The sequence below is a fragment of the Hippocampus comes genome, unplaced genomic scaffold (assembly GCF_001891065.2).
Source record: "Hippocampus comes isolate QL1 unplaced genomic scaffold, H_comes_QL1_v1.1 scaffold187, whole genome shotgun sequence".
Classification (NCBI taxonomy): Eukaryota; Metazoa; Chordata; class Actinopteri; order Syngnathiformes; family Syngnathidae; genus Hippocampus; species Hippocampus comes.
The window spans coordinates 625,109-631,108 of NW_017828852.1; the positions used below are offsets into that span (position 1 = coordinate 625,109).

Below are 6,000 nucleotides of genomic sequence, written 5' to 3' on the forward strand. Positions count from 1 at the left end.
GAGGCCCACAGTTCACTTCAACTACTTAAAATCCAACACACCCCACTCTGAATAATCCACTTCAGTATCATCGAATTGCTTTGCTTGTGAACCGTGTCTTCTGCATACTGATGGCAGCTCATGAATAATCTGCCAAACAGGAGTCATTGCGAGGTCACCAGACAGACTGCAGCCACACAGCTCATGCTCGGGTGTGAGAGGAAAGGCCCATCAACCCCCTCCCATGTGTGTTTGTTTATGTCACTTAGACGGAGGAAAGAAAATACCCTAACAACTCACTGTTTTTGTTTGTGCATCGGTGTCCCAATTTCCAGGTCACAGGGAAAGGAAGTTTACCGCAAGCAAACAAATTACACCCTCGGCCAGTTGGATAAATACATACATATCACATAGATTTGTAAAATACAGGAGCTCGGACATTGGACAACAACATTGAATGGGTCTTGATTGCTGATGGTGGTGAAATGTGTGTGTGTGTGTGTGTCTCTCTCTCTCTCTCTGTTTATATATATATATATATATATATATATATAGAAAACCGATGTTGAAGGCCGCAATCATGTTTTCGATGTTTCCTCCCTCAACACACCTGATTCAAAACAACAAGCTAATCAGCAAGCTCTGCAGGAGCCTGGTAACGCTCCTGTTCATTTGAATCATGTGTGTTGGGTCAGGAAAAGATCTAAAACATGCAGGATAGTGGCCGTAAGGACCAGAATTGTACACCTAGGGCCCTATTTTCGCTCCGGTGTAGCCTAAAGTCTCACTCCAGTGAGCATGGGTGGAGTTTTTCCTTCTTTTGGTATTTTTGCTAGACTTCACGCTGGTAGAGTTGGGTGTAACAAGGTGTTTGTGCCATTGTGCCCAATATTGGGATGGAACGTACAGGGTTTTCCCTGACAGTCCTCTTCGCCATCCTTCATTTGCATCAAAATCAGAGTACGCCGTGCTTGTTTTGCGGAAACAAAAATTAGACTCGCTGGAGTTTGTGCGTGGCATTGGCAGGAAGATCCCACTCACCACCCCCAATAGTGACGAGAGCCTATTAAAATATTTTAAAGATGATAATGATTGTAATTTGTGAGCTGAATTGATTTCTACAATGATTCAGAGGGATTGTCCACGATAGATGAAACACACCAAAATCGCGTTAGACCACCTGCACTGCAAAATAGGCCACCTTTCAGCCTTGTCCTCTACGCTGCTTTTTGTAAACATATTTACGGATCCGCCGGTAGGTGTGGCAGGTAGTTCCAGTGAGGCGTGGCACGTCTCTCACATTTACAAACACACTGAAATAGGCACCAGTTTTTAAACTGAACCCAGACTACTTTCTGTCACCAAATTATCAGGTGCGTCGGGGGTGAGGCTGTGAGCGTTCGCCGGCACACCCAGACAGGCGCAACAGGGCCCCAAACACACAAGACAAGACTGCAGTGACACGAAAATGAATTCAATTATGCCTGTTTTTATGCCGAGCACACGGTGTGAGTCTACCAAAATAGTGTCCTTATGGTTTAATTTAACACAAAGCTGATATACTGCACTTGCAGGAAGCAATACAATGCTGTTGTATTCAGGGCAACAGGTGGGTACTCAAGTATATTATGTACCTTCTGCCCTGACTGAAGGGCATTTCTTTGTTCTGCCTATCAATAAATAGTTGTTGGCATTGATAGATGAGGAAAGATAGATTTGCAATTCATAAATAAAAAGAATGTATTTTTGGACAAGTGACGTGACATTGGATAATTTCTCGCCGCCATCCCCGATGAAGTCTCACGGACAGTTGGGGATCCAACCATTGCTTTATGCCTACAAGGAATTTATGGAATTTGTCTGTCTATTGCTTGAGTGTGTGCTGAGGAGAATCCAAAGAATGCAGCTCTCCCCCGCTGCCACCAGAGACCGCTTGAGACCGGGAGGACAAGATGATGCAGACCATAAACCCCTTAACTTTGGAATACCTCCCATATCCGTTTAACGTTACAACCCACCCACGTCAGAATTGCATGTGTAACTCACTGGGAGTGTGAAGACAGGTGCAATTATGGACTGCATTTATATAGTGCTTTATCTACACCATTTACACCATATGGTGCCCAAAGCGCTTCACAAAGCCTCACATTCACCCATTCACCCACACATTGAAACACAAATGGGAGGGTGTTTCCACACATGGCACTGCCTGGCCCACAGGGAACGAATTAGGGTTCAGTCAGTGTCTTGCTCAAAGGCAGTTAGACATGGTCACAAGTGTTGAGGATCGAACCCACAAGATCCGGGCTGGGATACGACTAAACCATTCTTTCACCACGTTTCCTGCCTGAGGGGAAAGAACTAGCACCAAGTATTATCAGAGCAGAATTCTTGGGTGTCAACTATACACAGCCCACAGCAGAAGGTTCAAGAAGTTGAAGGGTCAAAAGTTTACCGTTGTGCATGGGTTCCGCCCTTGCCTTGCCTCTCCGGCTCCTCGCGCTCTTCTCCAAACCAATTGCTGTAAGTCAAACGCAAAAATGGGAGGGCAGCAGAGAGGTATGGAGGAGGTACAGATGAGAGAAATGATGACAGGAGGCAAAGGAGAGGTGAATACATGACCTTCCTTTTCCAGAGACAAAAGCAGAGGGCTGTGCATAGCGTGTGAGTGAGTGTGGGGTGAATGGAAAGTAAAAGAGGTAAAACTGAGGTGTTGGATGTGGACATATTGGGTGACATGGAGGTGGTTTGGTGTGAGTTGCAGATTTTGCTAACACCTGTACACATCTGTAATGTTTTTATAGGTCATAGGCATATGCATATATTTTTCACCACTGAAAAAAATGGTGCGTTGAATTGACTCATTTGAACCCTTTCAGGCACAACGGTTACTACAGTGGACATTTTACCATGTTATCAGATTACAGGGTGCATGAAAGGGTTAATTTCGTCAAATTGTCTGAAATTAAATAATCTGGACCAAAATACATTTTTAAAGTAGACCATATATGTCTACTTCAAAAAAAGTGTCGACATCCAGATGATTCTGTTCTCTTCAGGCACTTGACGAAATAATCTGGACCAAAATACATTCTTAAAGTAGACCATATATGTCTACTTCAAAAAAAAGTGTCTACATCCAGATGATTCTGTTCTCTTCAGGCACTTGACAAATTAAAATTGAGCAAACAAAACACTTTTTTTTCAGTGTTAGTATAGTTAGTACACCCGGTGTGAAGTTTGTATTTTCTCCTGTGCTTCGGGATTTTTTTTTTTTTTAAACATGCAGATTCGGTGAGAGGTACGCCGATACAGTAACCTCAAAGCTCGCTCGGATAGTCTGCAGCTCCCCAGCGACCCTATATGCAGCATAGAAAATGAATAGAAGTTTTTAAAAAAATATTGTGGATATACACCACACTATAGAGACGTGTCTTATAGTTTGAGTCCAAGGGTGGTGACTTATTATATTGTTCAATTAGAAACTGTTGGTTAAATTGGTGTATCCCTCTTACACGTTATTAAATTAAGAAACCGTATTCCATAATAAATGATGATCACTAAAATAAATTGGACTATATCTATATCAGTGAAGAATTTTAACCACTTCAAGTTGTTGACCACCAGTATTTGCTAACATGCACTTTTATGAGTATTCTTCTGATTCATATTGAGAGAGTAAAAGCCCCCTTTCACACTGTTTAAATATAGCCACATGCCAGCTGCATCCTGCCATTATCCAACGTTCCAATACGTCAAGGAGAGCAAAATTCGGAACTATATTGTATTCACTTTTTGTCCTTTAGCCTCCATTCAAGTCAGCTTCTTCATTAATAAAATGTCGGATGCATTGCTAAAAACTACATTAGAGGAAGCTGTCTTTCCTCTTGGTTCATCCTGAGTTCACCATTGATTGGGTTTAGGTCATATCGCTCTCCTGTCTGTAAACTGAGTGATAATCAATCAATATGGCATTTTTTAATTGCTAAAGCCTCCTTATGTCCTTTTTTAAAGCAATGTGACGGTTTCCAAGACTGTATGCGATCAAACGTGCACAATGTATTAAGGCCAAGATATGCACATCTGACTACAGATTAAAATGGATTTAAATAAAGGCAAAAAAAAAAAAGCCCCAAACCGCCTGAGATTTTAGATTTTCACTTACAACTTTAATGCAGCATTTTATCAAACAATTATTTGCTCATAGCTTGACACGATAGCAAAGCCATCGTGTGTTAGGAATTGTTTCACGACAAAAGATAATGAGAAATGACATTCGGGGAGAAGAAAAATCGGTTTCAGAGAGCGATATAAAGACCTGCCCACCCCCACCGCACCCGTCGGCCATTTTTCTTCAAATTAATGACTCTCAACTCAATTTGCGATGACGGAGGGAGCGAAAATCACAATGCTGAGCGAAGGAGTAGGCGAGAGAGATGGACTAAGTGGCAGAAAGAAAGGGTGCGGAAGAGGGAATGGTGGGGTCGGGGGATGGCTGGGGAGAGGCGGGGGGCGGGGGGAGAATCGAGGGGCTTTTGCTCGGGGTGAACGGGAGGTCACTAGTCACACCATGACGTTGAAAACAGGGGACGCGCCTCGCACGTTTAACAAAGCGTTCCCGGCAGATTAATTGGAAAACTTGAGTCCACACACACACACACACACACACACACACACACACACACACACACGCGCGCGCGCGCTCAATGTGAGTCAATGCCTTGGAGAGCACGCAGTCCTCGGCAGCCCTGAGCCCTAAACAGTTTGCATTAATAGCAGGGAAATACTCCAAGGGACACGCCATATACGCGTGTCGAGTCTTTAATTGCGATCGCGTCACGGTTGCGCACTGCAAAGTGGTGTCACTGTGCTCCTGGATTTCATCATCACCAGGACGACTTTCAAGGTTATTTTTAACATGGCTGCTACTGAAGAGTCTTTCTTTTCTTGTGCCGTTTGAGGGGCTGAGTGTGTGGAAAATTACAGCGAGTTCTCTTCTCTCCTTCTAGTTTGTAGACACCTTGTGGAGACGTCGCTATGAATGGGGAAGAACGCCTGCTGAGAATACCAGGGATGCCTTTGCGGATCAACAAAACGAAAAGGATGCGTTCACAAAAAATGGGACATGATAAGACGATGGAAATTGGCCAAAATTGGAACTGGAGCCGGATTCGAGAAGGGCACAACAGTGAGTAGACAGAATCGTGGTGGGAGGGTGAGGATCTCCTCTCTTGTGGTTAGCTTGCTTGCGTGCGTGCCTGCGCGTGCGTGGGTATCAGGTGGTGCAGGTGGTGAGGGGATTGGGGATACCACGTGGTGCAGAACCGTCGAGATGAACTGTCTGCTTGGTTTATGTCGTCTTTTGATTTAATTGTAATGTAACGTCACGAGTGAAGTTCAGCTGCGCAAACAGCATTGTGTTGTATGAATTCAATTTCATCGTGCACTTTATTTGCAAGCTCAGTCATTTTACAGACCGCAACGCTTTATTTATGACTGTTTTGTATTTTATTTTATTTTTTCCAAGATATGTTTGCAGCTATGACTTCGCGTTTCGGATGAGTATTTCCCCAACTGACCCAATTCACGTCCAGGCCTGGGAATAACGGGAACATTTTTCTTTTTCTGTCCGTCACCCTGCATAACAAAAGAACTGCAACGATCTCGCATTTATTTTTCAAATTGTCCACAAAGGAGCCGCTGTCACTTCTTTGTCGTCTGACTAACAAGATATGGGCTATTCGTGCTATCTGTGGAACGTATTCATTTATATTTTCTCCTTGCACTGATCATATATATATAGGCCTGGGAATAACGGGAACATTTTTCTTTTTCTGTCCGTCACCCTGCATAACAAAAGAACTGCAACGATCTCGCATTTATTTTTCAAATTGTCCACAAAGGAGCCGCTGTCACTTCTTTGTCGTCTGACTAACAAGATATGGGCTATTCGTGCTATCTGTGGAACGTATTCATTTATATTTTCTCCTTGCACTGATCATATATATATCTATATCTATA

The 6,000-nt window shown here is 43.3% G+C and overlaps 1 protein-coding gene across 5 annotated transcripts in view; it reads left to right on the top strand.

The window, feature by feature from the left end:
- Positions 1-6,000, top strand: part of hoxb3a (homeobox B3a) — a 77,537-nt gene that overhangs the window by 20,937 nt on the left and 50,600 nt on the right. For 4 of the 5 annotated variants that reach the window (XM_019858611.1, XM_019858609.1, XM_019858615.1 and 1 more), the window contains exon 2: positions 4,989-5,167. The gene's annotated coding sequence lies outside the window, so the exon portion shown is untranslated. Of the gene's footprint in view, positions 1-4,629; positions 4,886-4,988; positions 5,168-6,000 lie in introns of those variants that run through there. The other variant, XM_019858610.1, reaches the window with a different exon arrangement.